The 16,129-nt window shown below is 38.4% G+C and overlaps 1 protein-coding gene and 1 pseudogene across 1 annotated transcript in view; one reads left to right on the forward strand and one right to left on the reverse strand.

Moving 5' to 3' along the window:
• The window catches only part of GPC5 (glypican 5), a 1,172,420-nt gene that overhangs the window by 943,044 nt on the left and 213,247 nt on the right, over positions 1–16,129 (reverse strand). The window lies entirely within an intron of this gene.
• Positions 7,629–10,361, forward strand: LOC114508807 (annotated as a pseudogene).

Consider the following 16,129-nt stretch of genomic DNA (forward strand, 5'->3'; position numbering starts at 1 on the left):
TCCGCAAACTCTGAGGGAGGTTGCAATTTTCTTTTTGGTAAGATAAAATAAGGACAGGCTCAAAGATACCCCTGTTTCACAGGCACGCTTGCAGGCTTCCCACCGTTTGCTAAGGTGTGCGTGACACACAGATGTGTGTGACCCAAAGCTGCCATGTTCCTCCGTAAAGGTCAAACGCCACCCCGGGCAATAGTGTAAAGGTTCCAGCTGACTCGTGCCAACTGTAAAAAAATAAAATGTCTCTTCCTAAATTCCAGTCCCATTAATTTATAACTTACTCAGAAATGTAGGGAATTTAACTTTTTCATGGCTCTAACAGGTTTGCAAATTAACTTGTTTTGTAAAAACCATTATGAAGAGAAAGTATTTACTATTCAGTGGCATATTACAACAATAACAACAACAACAAATGAATATAGTACTTGTTGCACTACTGGCAATGACCTAGTTTAATTATCTTTGAGTTTGTAATTAAAGGACAAATTTCTGAAAACATACTACAATGTTTATTTTATTTCAGACTAGTGTTCTTCTGCTTTATATTTTATTGTTTTTAAACAAAATAACTAAAAAGCCAATGAAAATTTTAGAAATTGTATTAAATTTTAAAACATTCATAGTAACATATATATTAAGTTTTTATTTTTCATAATTATTCATTAACTTTACTACTCCTTGAATGAGAAATTATATGTTCTCAAATACCAACATTCTGATTATTTCTTCAATACCTAAACATACAATGACTTTTAAAAATGAATTTATTTTGCAGTAGGTTTTCACTATTCTGTTACTTCATCATAATCTAAGTTATTTCTCCTTTCAATCTTTATTAAAGCTGATATTGACACATTCCAGTTAACTGAGTTATCTAAACATGTGTTAAGTATGTATTTTTGATTTATCTGTATTTGTAATAAATGTTTCTTAAATTCAATGAATGAGAAAAACTGTAAACATTTGTTCTATATGCATTTAAATTTTTAATATGGAGAAATAAACATTTGTGAAGTTTTGGTCATAAAAGCTTCATAAAATTTTAATGTATAAACTCTCATCAGAAACTGAACAATCTATAAGCTAGTTCATTGAATTATTTTGTTAATAATTGTTATAAAAATTCAGTAAAGTCAGAAGTTGGCTTCACTAATAATAGTTGTTGTATCAACTCTGGATCTGCAAAACTATCACCTTATTCTTTAACTATGTTTATCACAGAGCTGAATATTTCCATTTTGTGAAATTAAAATTTTGATTTTAACAAGGATTTAAACTTTCCTGAATAACTGTCAAATGAATGACGTATTTTGTGATGATGCAAAAGAATACTTCACATGTGAAAATCAGAATTTATAAATTCAATATAGGTTAGGTGTTGAATAATTCATCATATCTACTTAAGTGTTAAGTTTTAACTAAACAGTTCCTTTCGTTACAAAGTTTTAATAAACAAAAAATGCCTCTCATCCAAGCTACACAAGGAACAGCTTTCCATTCATGTGCTAATGATTATAACATATCTTGAAAATGAACAAACATTTCTTAGGTTTGATTAAGGAATTAAAGAAATAGACTAGAAAAAATGACAATTTTGCTGTTTTTCACTGAAAATTTCAATAAGTTCTTCTTTTCAGTAATATCAGATAAAATTTACCAAGGCAGAAAACCCAACTTTCCTTTTAATTCCTAAGAGTGATAGATTGAATAAAAACTGCAATCTAATTGCTGATTAAATAAAAATGATTTCTTGCAGCTTTATGAGAAAATCAATTTAGGTATTACCTCATAAAATAAACAGTGAAGTTGGAATGCATAAAGTTTATCTGCATCCACTTCAATTTTCAACATTAATATTCTGTAAAATTTCATAATAAAATGCCTATTAACTAGAAATTTTATTTTCAACCTTTTCAGCCCACAATCCCTTTAGAAACATTTAAATGTAAATCAAGGATTTTAACTTAAATAAAACTAGTGGACATAAAATCAGATAATAGTGATTTAAAATTAAAGTTGACAAATTGCAAAATCAGTGAAGATTAATATGCAAGTATCTTTTTGTAATGGGAGAAACTCAATATTTATAGGGCTTTTATTGCTTTAAAGATAAAGTTAACATGAAAATGTAATGATCGTGAAACAACTGTTGTAATAATCTAACTAGCCTTATAGGAACAGACATTTTATGAACCTTTTCGTATTTTCATTATATTTGATATGCGAACATTTCAATATACAAAATTTGAAGTGTGTGTTACAACTCAAGACCGCAGATAGCCCCAAACGCAGCAATGAAATAGATGAATGAAGATTAAATTATATTCACCATAGATGATCAGATGCTTTTACAATATGTATCTGGGTCGAAGAGAAATTTTCAGAGTGAATTTACATTTTTGTGCATTACAATTCTCAAGTCACAGATTGTGTTACCGCAACAGATACCTCATTACTACTTGGCTACTTTAGAGCCAATTGTTGCCTGAGACTATACGTCCCTCTGAACTGAATTTTAGATAAGTGACAAGACATGCAGAGCATTGTAAGAGTAATTTCCCAACCAGTTTTAGTCACATAAACATTAAGATTCATTGTAATCCTTCTGCTTTATTTTAAACAAAAATGCCTTCCAATCATTTCAATAGTCACACTTAATAATGCCCTTAATTATCAGAAGATAATTACAGCCATTCTGAAAATATGCATATTTAAGTAAAAGCAGAAATGATCTATCTCTCCTGTCTGGAAGTGTTTATACTGAATTCATGCCTATGATATTTCTATATTTATTCAATTGTTCATAAAGTGATATGTATAATAATTGTTTTCTAAAATATTAATGTAAAACATTGTAAATGTTTTGCAGTATGATTTATATCATCATTCTTCAGAAATGAGCCATCTATACAAATAAAACAGTGAGTGGAATATTAATCTGTGCCACCACGAATTAACATTCTGGTAATTAATCTGATCCCCTAAGACAAGCACCAAAGAGAAAAGTGCTGTCTCAACATTTCTCCTTCTTCCTTTTCACCCCATTAATTTGGCTTTCATGGCGCTTCACACTTCTTTTTAATATCATTTTATAACCATTTATGTTCTGAAAACCAGTTTATGGTTTTAGCAAAACAACTCACTGTAGAGCATTTCTGTGAATTACTGTGAATTACTGTGGAGTGAAGACTTTAAATCAGATTTCCTCATAGTCTTGAACATACATCCATGGAACAGAACAGAGTTCAGAAACAAACCCACACCTTTATGGCCAGTTAATATTCAACAAAGGAGGCAAGAACATACAGTGGGGTAAAGACAGTTATTCAGTCAATGGTTTGAGGACAATTGGACAGATACATGCCAAAAAATGAAGCTAGACCACCTTCTTACATGATACACACAAATAAACTCAAAATGGATTACAGACTTCAATGTTAGATTCGAAACCGTAAAAATCCTAGAAGAAAACATAGGCAGTTCAGTCACAGACATTTCTCAGAGCAGTAATTTTTCTGTGAGGTCAAAAAAAAATCAGGAAGGTGGAGTGTGCCAGGAACCAAGGGAAAAAAAAATGATTCAAGTAGAAGGAAGTCATCCATCATGTCAAATACTATTAAGAGGTCAACTGAGATGAGGAATAACAATTGACCATAGGAACTGACAGGAGCAAGGCTCTGAGTGACCTTGGCAAAACCTGCAGCCGCGGAATGCGAGCACAGAAGAGGACAGGAATCGAGGCAGCAGAAACAAGTCTCTTGCAGACATTCACTCTTACGGGAGGAGAGAACCAAGGTAGGCACTGGCGGGGAATAGGAGGTTGGAGATTTTTATTTTTATAAGAAAGGAGAATTTACTGGGTGTTCATATGCTGATGGGAGAAATTGGATGGGCAAATAAAGATTGATACTGAGCAGGGGAAATGGGAATTGTTAGGAAGAAATTCTATGCATAAGCAAAAGGATGTGGCCTAGGGTATGTGCAGATACCAGGATACCAGAAAAAGTAGTGGATGTTGAAGCTGCCGAGAATGGATGGCAGGAGAAATGAAAAGAGAGTGAGCCAGGTAACGAAATCCTGAGTTGATAAGGGAAGGTAACCAGAAGTCTGGTATGTAACAGTACAGGATACAGACAAGGAGCGTGCCTTCTGGCCGGTGTGGCGAAAGGGATTTTCTGAGGAAAATGGGAACAATGATGTGGGTCCAGGGGCACATCTCCCCCAACCATGGAGGACCCTTGCATTCGTTTCCCATTGCTGCCAGAGTAAATCGCCTCGAATGTAGCACCGTAACACAATAGAAATGTATTTGTTCGCCGTTCTGGATGCCAAAAGCATAACGTCAGAACCACTGGGCTGAAGTCAGGATGGGCCAGGCAGCAGCGCCGCCGGAAGCTCTAGGACAGAATCTGTCCCTTGTCTCTTGTACCTTCCGGTGGCTGCAGACATTCCTTGCCCTGTGGGTATGCAAATTCAGTCTCTGCCTCCGTGGCCCACAATGTCTTCTCCGTGTGTCCCAAATCTCCACTGCCTGTCTCTCTTAAGGAAGTGTGAAAGAACATTTAGGGCCCATCCAGGTAATCCAGGATAATCTCCCCATATCAAGATCCTTAATTTAACTCTATCTGCAAAAACCTTTTTTTCCATGTAACTAACATTTACAGGTTCAGAAATTAGTACCTGATATCTTTGGAGGTCAATATTCAGCCTACTACAAAACTGATCAGAAAGATAAAAAAAAAAAAAGGTCTATACTTGCAAACTCAAAAGAGACAGTAATTCCAACCTAGGCTTTTCCATGTACTAGTCATATGGTTCCTTACACTCCCTAAGCATCCGCTTTAATAAAGTGGGTATGGTAAGTGGCTATACTGACTGTGGGACAAGGGTACCTGTGAGATTCAAATGAACTAAAGTAAATGATGATGCTCAGTGATCTCTCCCTCTGCTTATGCTTACATCCTGTACTAGAATGATGTTTTAAGAATGGATGACTGTTAGGAGGCACCAGCCTTTCCCAGGGATCATGGGTCCCTTGAGACAGGGATCTTGTGCTGTTCATCTTCCCATCTTCCAAGCCTTGGCCCATGGGAGGTCTCAATTCATTCTGATAGATTTAGGTTCAAAGCCACTCCAGTTAAAGGGTTGTGTGACTGTAAACTTCCTAACTTCCCCACGCCTCACTCATTCTCATGAGAACCCAGATAGAATAATGGTGCCCACCTAATAGGGGAGTTGTGAGAATTAAATGGGTTTGTGCGTGTTGCATATCTGCATAGTGCTTACAAGCGAAAACATGCTCAAACTGCACTAAAGAACCACCACAATAATGACCCTTCCCTTCCGCTATATATTCGCCATGAACTTGCTGCTTCATTAAGCTCTTTTAGTAAATTAATTTCCTTGATTCTCCTACTTATGGTGTGAGTGTTCTTACAATAATAATTGTTACTATGAATATTATTCTACTTTAAAGATGACCAAGTGAAGCACTGAAAATGTAAGTGATTTGCTCAAGGTTTACATGGAAAGTGACAAGGCCTGGACTTGAATCCGAGTTCTCTGGCTTCAGATTCTGGTTCTTAACTATTAGCGTATGTGGTCTCTTTTTAAATAGACTGAAGGTCTATTTAAACTAGTTGAAAGTGGTCCATTTGGTACATATTTAAGCCAAAAACAAAACAAAATAAAATAGCTTTATTTATATGCCTAAATAAAATGCAAAGTTTTCACTGTTAAGTTAGCACATTTAGCCATTATGAGGGATACTCCAATTTAGCTATTAGAATTACTCTTTTGGAAGGGAGGGGGGGAATTAACAAACACTATTAATATAGCAATGACAAATGAAGAGAAAGCCCTAAATATGTTGTGTTTGAGTCAAAACAACTAAGTATTTTCTAATAGTCATAATTATTAACTGGAAAATTCATCCTAAACTCTAGAGAGCAAGGTACCATGTAAGATTTTTATCATCAAACAGGTGTGAAGAAGGAAATCAATACTCTTGGTCTCTACCAACCACCTCCAACCCTCAAAAAAAAAAAAAATAAAGTACTTGATGAGACTGTAAAGGAAGATTTAGTTAGAATACGAAAGTCAAGTTCTGGGATTGTCGCTGGTGTTGGTGTGCAAATTCCATTAGGGAACGATGGGAGATTTAGGCAGGTGGGGAGCAATAACTGGGTCAGAAAGTGGCTGTCTTGAGCCACTGTCTTCCTAACCAAAGTCAATGGCTTTTCCGGACTCACACTCTCCTGGATTCTCTAGCCCCTAAATCTGGTCTCACTGATTCTCTTACATCCACTATGGGTGATTTTTTTTTTCTTTTGCTGTTACTTCAAATGCTAGGCCAGATTTTTCCAAGCCCTGGTTCTTGTTCTACATTACCTCATTGTTTTGTACTGGTATCATCCTATCAATAGCCAAAGTTGAGGCTGGACCATTGCTTATGGTTCTTATTATAGTTGCAAGACACCCTTCAGCAATAGCCATCAGGAAACTTTGAACATGGGAGTGTGAATTAAAATAAAGGAAACAGTAATCAACTAGCTCACACTGTCAGTTGCTGAAATCCATGGAGATCAGTAAAACCAAGGAAAGACCTAGTTCTTTATTTAGTTATGTGCCCAGAAACGTTCCCCAGACAGCTGTCTTCGAAGTGGATGCCTCTTACAAATCAACACTTACGTGGGGCACTACATTACAAAAGAAAAAAAAATCAGGGCTTAAACTACACCCATTCAAAATATAAAGCCACTTTTACAATATCAAATGAAATTCCCAATCTGATGACTCCCAATTTTACAGACTTTGCTCAGCAATTCCTAAAGCTTTTCTTCCCCCTAAGAATCCTTTACAACCCTAAAAGTGATTAAGAAACCTGTAGAGTTTTTGTCTTATTTTATTTCAAAAACAGAAATTGATCATTGTTTTCAATTAGGTACTTCACTGAAAAATAAAAGTAATGAAGTTATTACATTAGAATAAATTACAAATTTTGTGAAAAATAATTATATTTTCTTCTCTTTTTTTAAGATTTTATTTATTTTTAGAGATGGGAAGGGAGGAAGAGAGGAAGAGAAATATCAATATGTGGTTGTCTCTTGAGCACCCCCTACTGGGGACCAGGCATATGCCCTAGACTGGGAATCAAACTGGTGACCCTTTGGTTTGCAGGCTGGCACTCCATCCACTGAGTCATACCAGCTAGGGCAGTAATCATATTTTCTAAAAGAAAGAAATGTTAGTGTAAAGAATGGCATTATGCCCAGTCAGTCCAGAGGCTGCGGCTGCAGAAGGACCACTAAGAAGCTACAAAAAAGGGCCCTGGCTGGCGTAGCTCAGTGGATTGAGCGCGGGCTGGGAACCAAAATGTCCCAGGTTCGATTCCCAGCCAGGGTACATTCCTGGGTTGCAGGCCATAACCCCCAGCAACCGTACATTGATGTTTCTCTCTCTGTTTCTCTCTCTCTCTCTCTCTCTCTCTCTCTCTCTCTCCCTCCCCTCTCTAAAAATAAATAAATAAAATATTTAAAAAAAAAAAAAAGAAGCCACAAAAAGTGCTGTTTGTGTGTGTTGCACTGGCTAAGGCATGTGCCCTGCCTAGATGGATGGGCAGGTCTCCAAAACATGATTTGGGATCATATTTCCCTACTGCAAAGAATCTCCATGCCTCTAACGGTCATCTTCAGAAGACTGGCACTGCTAAGATGCCCTCTATTCTTGAAGAACACATTCTTGGAGCTGATACCTCTGTTGACCTAGGAAAGACAGGGTGTGTCTTTAGTACTGATATTGCCAGAGCACGTGGGCTGAGAAATGTTCAAGCAGAAGAAACATTAGAGTTTTCTTCAGGCTTAACATTATGTCTCTGAACTTGGAACCTGACAACGTTGGTGTTGTCGTGTTTTAAAATGATAAACTGATGAAGAAAGGAGATATTGTAAAGCGAACAGGAGCCACTGTGGATGTTCCCATTGGTTAGGAGTTGTTCAGTCATGTAATAGATGCCCTGGGTGACGCCATTGATGTCCAGTTGCTTCCAAGACCTGTAGGCAAGTTGTCCTGAAAGCCTCTGGGGTCATTTCTTGAATTTCTGTGCAGGAACCAAGGGAGACTGGCATTAAGGTTGTGGATAGGTCAGTGCCAATTGGTTGTAGTCAGCATGAGCTGGTCATTAGTGACTGACAGGCTGGCAAAACATCCATTTCTATTGACACGACCACTAACCACAAACGTTTGCGATTGATTTGATGAAAAGAAGAATCTATACTGTATCTAGGTTGCTATCGGTCAGAAGAGATCCTCTGTTGCCGAGCTGGTGAAGAGACTTACAGGTGCAGGTGCTATGAAGCACACCATTGCGGTTTCAGCTACCACTTCCGGTGCAGCGCCTCATCAGCACCCAACCCCTTATGCTGGCTCTCCCATGGGAGAGTGTTTTAGGGATAATGGCACACGTGCTCTGATCAGCCATGGCCACTTATTCAATCAGGCTGTTGCTTATGGCGACATGTCTTTGCTGCTGCACCGCCCCCTGGTGGAGAGGCGGACCCTGGTGACGTGTTCTACCTACACTCCCACCTGCTAGAGAGAACAGCCAAAATGAATGATTCTTCTGCTGGTGGGTGCTTGACTGCTTTGCCAGTCATACAAAAAAAAAAAAGAAAAGCTGGTTATGTGTCTATTTACATACCAACAAATGCCATTTCTATCACTGATGGACAGATCTTCTTGGAAACATACCACGTTTTCGGACTATAAGACACACTTGTTTTTTTACCACATTTTTTTGCTTCAAAATTCCACCCCCCCATTTTCCTCCTCTAAAACCTAGATGTGTCTGGGGTCCACACCATAAGATGCCCCTAGGTTTTAGAGGAGGAAAATAGGAAAAAAATTTTTGAAGCAAAACATGTGGTAAAAAAGTGCATCTTAGAGTCTGAAAAATACGGTAATTGTTCTACAATGGTATTCACCCTGCCTTCCGTGTTGGTTTGTCTGTCTCCCATGTTGTATCTTCTGCCTAAACCCAGGCCATGGAGCAGGTGGCATGTACTGTCACCAGTAAACATTAGACAGTCTGTCCGGAGCACCAGGAAATCTCCCCCACTGGCCAACATGGTGACAGGAGGAGGTTCTTACACTGAACGCATAGAAAACAGCAAGATCATTGGATAGAAAATAGCCCTTACCCCCTTCTGGTACTAGTGGAAGGCAGGCACATGCACCATACCAGCCACAATGGCACAGTGGGAGGTGTTGGGTTGGGAGGTGGACCCACCCAAAGTGCGTGAAAGTTTGGGGAGTTGACTGGTCATTTTGCGAAAGCACCTGGGCCATCCCACACCCAAGCTCATATAATCCCAGGGGAGCATAGAGATGCTCTTTTGCTCACTTAGGCTTGTTACGCTCCCTCTGGCTCGTGGCTCTCTCTTGCTCATGACCTGCACTCGCGTAGTGTGCTGGCCTATCCTCTCCATTGGCCACATGGCCTTCCTAGCCACTTGGTTCATGGCCTCCAGAAGTGACTCTCTTTCTCTCTCTCTCTCACCCACTTTGTGATGCATTTGCCCATACGTTTGTTTGCCCTCTCTCCCAGGAGCATGGGACCTTGTAGCCCCAACAGCCACAAGGCCCATGGCCATGCAGTCTCCAGGAGGAAACCGCAAACAGATAGAGGTTGGAAACAAGCTAAGCCACCTGGACCTCTCAGCAGCTGCCTGCGGGCTCCAAAGGAGGGTACTTTAAATTAGAGCAGGAGCTCTGGGCTCTGGCTTTTGTCTGGGCTTGGGAAGGAGATGGGCTTTGGGACGGACAGGAGTCCTCTGTTCTCCTCGATTGTGCAGCACCTGAATAAAGCCTTTTTTTTTCTCCTTTGACACCAGCATCTGCCTTACGAGTTGGCGTTTGTGGCAACAGGCAGTCAAAGCCCTGTTTTTGTTCGGTTACACTGCCATGATGCTGGAACCGGCTCAGCATCGCGAGTTTGCTGTGTTTGCCCAGTTTGGTTCTAGTCTCGATGCTGCCACTCAACCACTCTTGTGTCGCAGTGTGCATCTGACTGGGTGGCTAAAGCAAAAACAGTATTCTCCCGTGGCTATTGCAAAACAAGTGGCTATTATTTTTGTCATGCCCACATAAGGGGGTGTCCTGATAAACTGGAACCCAGCAAGGGTACAAAGTTTGAGAATGCTTTTTGCCTCACTTTATTAGCCAATATCAAGCCCTTGTTGGTAGTATGAGAGCTGACCAAGATTTCAGAACAGGCAGATGCAAAGCTGAAAGAGACTGTAACCAACTTCTTAGCTGGATTTGAAGCTTCATCAGCTCCTACGGATTCACACCAAATACCACTTTGATTTTGTCATTGTTTCTTCAAGTAATCAGTTCCACATTTCAAAAAAATTACTATCATACCCTAGATATGCAGATATCTTCTTAAAAATAAGGTTCCATCCATATTGCTTGGTGGTTAAAAATAATAATAAAAAAATAGAGTGGCATTATTTTTCCTATTGCAAACTTCATTAATGCCTGCCTTAATTAAAGAGAGTTGGATTCTCATATCGGCCTCTGGATTTACTTCATTGCAATATGCTGTTTTTGGTGGAGGTATATGAAGAAAATCAAGCCTCACACAAATACACAATTGACAAGGAATGGTATATTCACCTTTTCAGATAATGGATAAATTTCTTCTTTGATATTACACCAAAAACTTGACAAGTTACTTTTCTCTATGTTAGTTGCAATGCCCCATTGGTCTATACATTTCACTATGAGTGGTTCTGGAACCCACCCATGTTTTTTTAACACATACAGAGACATTTGAAAAAAAATGGTTCATGCGTTATGCAGATTTTCCCAGTGCTGACACACTACATCATTTCTGTAACAATTAAGAATCTTTCCAGTTTATGTTGGTAGCTATAAAGTTCCCATTTTCTCTTGAAAGCTCCTAGACAACAAACACTGTCTAAGCTGTTTTTCTTGAAGTGAAGGCTCATTGTGGTCCACTCTGAGACAATGTCCAAATATCCAAATCTAAACCACCATAGTGTATCAATTATTTTCTTATTAAAACAATTAGTGTTGGGGAAGAAGAGGCTAGTTTAGCCTGCAATTCAAATAATTGCACAAGTGCCTTTCCTCCTTCCAGCCGTTATAATTCAGTATGCAGAAGACATGCTTTAAGTATGCTCACACCATTGCACAGGTGTAAAGAACGCGACCCTTACAAGTACAGTCTGGTGCCACTGACTTAATCTTGTGCTAAAGCTCCAACTGTTTTGCTCATCATTGTGTTTGCACTATCAGTAAAAACGCCAATACAGAGAAATAGGCGAATCCTGTCTTAGCATTGTGAAAATTATTTTGATCTCTCATACATCATGAAAAAAATCAGGAACCTCAGATTACGCTTAAACAATTGTTGGTAAAGCAAAACCCTCTTACCTGGAGATCTAGTTCTCAAAGCAAACATCCACCTGGATCTCTCTGTGCCTGTTATTCCTGTCTCCCTTTCTCGGTATCTTTCTGAGTTTTTTATTTCATGTATTAAGATCTGACTGCTGAGCATCCAGACTCAAGGTCCTGGGACTTTTGTTTCCTATGTCTGGTCAGTCACCATTAGTATTCCTTCTTTTTAAAAATATTCCCCATTGCTATATATTTCCCAAAAAGCTAGTAAGCCTGGATTACTGGTTCTTCAGCCCTTTCTTTCCTTATAGCAATAGTGAGCATTGGAAATGTTTCATCCTTCTTTTTTTTTACCTATTTATTTAAATGCAACGTTCATTCCAGAAACGAGTCAAAATCTCATAGACCTGAACAAATCAACGCAATTTTATTCACACCGCAGGGTTTCCAAACCATGCCTAAAAAGATCTCAGGTGCCAAAAAAGCCATTTTATCAAGTAGCATATGGCATTCCAAATTAAATGAATTGGACCTACACTCCCTCTAACTACATAATTATACTAATTTTCATCTTTCCTTTTATAGTTAGCTCCATGAAATTCACAAATGTGCAAAGGCAAATGGTCTCTTGCTAAAACTTCTAGCACCCTCTAAAAATTATATTTATTGAGCTTACATCAAATCACTGCAAGTCACTGACCATATTATTGATCTAAGAAATATCTTTAATTTGCACCCTCTTCTTGAACATTTAGTGGATTTGTTCCCCTGAACTACAAAGGTGTGTATCTTAGCATCTTCTCCATATCATGGTTCCCAGGGGACTTCCCTACAGTTTACCATGTTAAGAATCTATTTGTTTCTATCAGCTCTGTAGTAATGGCTAAAGCATTTCATTAGGCAATACAAAAACAGTCATTCTACAAATTCATACTAAAGTAAAATACTGATGAGTTCTAGCCACCTTATGCTCTAGCGTTAGGGAGCTAAAAAACGGTTTTAATTACTACATTCCAGAATCTCCTGATTTGAGAGCAGCCCAGCCATGGTCCCACAGGTCTGCTGGATCACACTGCCCAGGGGCCCGTCGAGAGCTTCCTGCAGTTACAGGACAGAGCTCAGATAAGGAGCGTATTGAGAGTGGTCACTCCAAAGTCACTGGCAGGTTAATAAAATACTGTTTCTGTTTTGACAAGACAGAAACTCCTCCAGAAGCCAGGCAATCTTTTATGCTATTGCATTCTTCCCAGATAGCAGGAGGAACAATTGCAATACTTTCTGATAAATGGGTTATAAAGCACAAAATCAATCAGATGGAGAAGAGTCTGTTTTACAACATCCATTCCTCTTTTCATAAATGTTATCAGAACATATTCCAACAGCAAGAGTCAAAAGCAGAAAGCACAGTATACAACAATTATGTTATTAAGTTTTGAGATGTTTGCAGTCCTTTATAAATTTGCTAGAAGTCTAATTTTTTTAAAAAAAGCATGCTTCCAAAGATATCTTTTAAAAAACTAAACTTTTAATAATTATGATTTAAAAATATGAGTAGAAATACTATGGGTTTTCTAAGTGAAAATATAATAAAAAGCCCCCAAAACATTTATTAAATAAAAGTGGAAAAGCTTATTCCTACAATTTTGCAGAGCAAGGTCGAAGCTTTTGGAATATCAGTATATTAGGAATGCAAAAAAATTGATCGATGTACTAAAATTCATCTCCCAAATGCCCCGTAATCAGTTCAGGGACTTTAGGCTCTCTTCTATAAAAATAAACAAATATAAACAAGCTCTTCAGATAACAATTTTTAGAACCTTTCTCATGTTTAATTCAGTCAAAACATAGTGCCCTTGTAGCTAGTACATCAAATGCCATTAAGCTGGAGTTAAAAATCTATTTTTTTAAATTTGTTTTATTTGAAATTGATCTTGGCTTCTGTGAGGCGCTATAGCCATACATTTGAAAATCATTAGAAAGTAGAACCCATCTTTTAGAAAGGTACTAATCAATGTTGTACCTTAACAGAAGGATCAAGTTGCATTTCCTTCGTGTTGCCCTGGTACTTATGAATCCCAATATATTTTCTCCTATTTTGAAAATATCATCCATGATACTTGTTACATCTTTTTCACAATGAATTCTAACACAGTCAGTACCATTATTTATTTCAACAGCTTTTTCCACCTTGTGTTGTAGTCTACGCTTGTCATTACTGCGCTTCATTTTTTTAATAATCTTAAATTTTAATTCAGATTCCACTTCCATGTATGTGAGCTGTTCCTTGTGTGTATACAGTGAAGTGTTTTAGACAAACACATGAATTGTGTTCTTGATTCTGTCAACAGCCTTGAAGGGCGGTGGGCCCTCTACCGACTCCTCCTCAAGGGCCAACTCACTTACTGGCCACACCAAGTAACAGCTTCTTATCAAAAACCATTCTCTGCATAAAACTTAAAATTAGCTTGGCAATTTAAATAAAGTCACATCCCCTCCTTATTCATGCAATTTGTGGCACAGCATTTTCAAAGGCTTCATTGTAGTTAAGAAAATCTTCAGTTATCCTCAAAGCATGAAGCCTGTTTTAATGTTCCAGAATGATTAAATTATTCAGACAGGATTTATAGTGCATGTGAGATGGGATAAAAGAGAAAAACTAACACTTGGTAAAGTTTCACCAATGGTGTTTTGGTACACACTGATTAAAATTTATCAACTACTCTGAGTTGCTACCCAGGGTACCGTGCAGCTTTCAAGCTACATAAAAACCAATTTTTTTCATTATGTTTTTTAAAAACACATACAATATATTGGTCTGCAGTACCCAATATGATCTAGCATTATGCAACACTAAAAGAGCCAGAGGCTCCCTATAGCAGAGTTTCTTAAATGCTAATATGCATGGAAAGTTACTGCAGGTTAATAGTTAATCAAGACATTCAGATTCTGTAGTTTATGATGGGGTCCAGAAATCTGGAAAACCTAGCCCTGGTGCCTTTAAAAGACTCAACGCTTGGAGTGAGGCACACTGCACTCTTCCTGTGCGAGGCCCAGTGTCCTCTTCCACTCTCCTCCTGGCCACTCCCCTGTCTCCCTGCCGTCTCCTCCCAGCGCCACTTCTGCTTTCAGCACACGCACAGCTGATGCTCAGAACACAAAAATGTGACGTTTTGGGCTCTTCCAAGCCTTCCCCCATTCCCTTTCTTCTTCTACCATTTCTTATCCGGTGCCTTTATACTCATCCTTTAAGAGCAAATGGCATTTCCACACACATATCCCTGACCCCATCGGGCTACTGATTGTAAATACATTTTACTATGTGCATATACCACTGTGTACATAACACTCCGTGTGCGACACAAATTGCGCTACTTTCTAATCATGATTTAATGCTCCTGTATGGCCCTCTGCATCTATAGTTCATGATGTGGTCAAACAAATTCATTTTATTTCTCCTTCTTAGCACTGGGCCTGAAATATAGTAAGCACATAATAATTATTTATTGAGCAAAAACTGAATGTATCTGTGGTGGTCCTTTATCCACTGTGTCCAGCCACTCTCAACTCTTAGTTTCCATCAGCATGTAGTTAATATCATGGGTTAAGTCAGAATCATAAGCATTATGCATTCAGTCTATCAAAGATCTATATGAGGTGGGACCCCCAAAAACTAGAATTTGTTTTCTAAAAAATATGTATTTATTCTTACATGTTTAAACCTCAGTCACCTTCAAAGTACTCTCCATTTGATATGATACACCTACTGAGATGTTTTTCCCATGACTCAAAACAGTTTTTGAACTCGTCAATTTTAATGTCTTTTAGTCTTCTGCCACTTTTTGTTTCACCTCTTCACATCAGCAAAATGTTTCCCCGTGAGGACTTTTTTCATCCAGGGAACAAAAAGTAGTTGCTTGGGGTGAGATCGAGTGGACAGGGAGGGTGGGGCATGGGGGTCATGCTGGTTTTGGTCAAAAACTGCTGAACCCTGAGCATGGTCTGGGCAGGTGAGCTTGTAAATCACCCATCAAGACATGGCAAACACACTGAGCTAATCGCAGCCTCTCACAACAACACCAGCTGGCACACTGATACAGAGGGGTTCCTGAATGCTCATCTAGTAGGGGAAGCCTGTACTACAAAGGGCCTGCCCTACAGAAAATAATTCCATTTTTTATGGATCTCCCCTCATATTATGGTTTCTTTGTTAAATCATCACGCTTACTGCAAATTTAATTACATTTAACTTGTTTAAGGGGATGCCTTGCATTTTATTCCAGTTTTAGTGTCACATATGCCCACCAAGTGTTTTTTTATTTTACTCATTTTTAAAGAGAAGGGACAGGAAGGAGAAGAAGAGGAAGAGAAACACTGACGTGTGAGAGAAACATTAATTGGTTGCCTGTTGCATGCCATCAACCGGGCACCTGGCCTGGAACCCAGACATGTGCCCTGATTGGGAATCAAACTGGCAACATCGTGGTTTATGGGGTGATGCCCAACCTACTAAGCCACAACAATCAGAGCTACAGTTTTTTTCTTTCTAACAGATTTAATTTTTTTTAATATGATGATAAATAGTCTTTGGGAAAAAAGTGTGATGATGAATGAATGCTGTGATTCACAATTCAGATGTTCAGCCTAATTGGTTATGAAAAACATAACCAATTTACAGTCTTTTTCATCATGAAGGGTAAGGTCCCCTGAA

Source organism: Phyllostomus discolor, chromosome 11, assembly GCF_004126475.2.
Source record: "Phyllostomus discolor isolate MPI-MPIP mPhyDis1 chromosome 11, mPhyDis1.pri.v3, whole genome shotgun sequence".
NCBI classification, from domain to species: Eukaryota; Metazoa; Chordata; class Mammalia; order Chiroptera; family Phyllostomidae; genus Phyllostomus; species Phyllostomus discolor.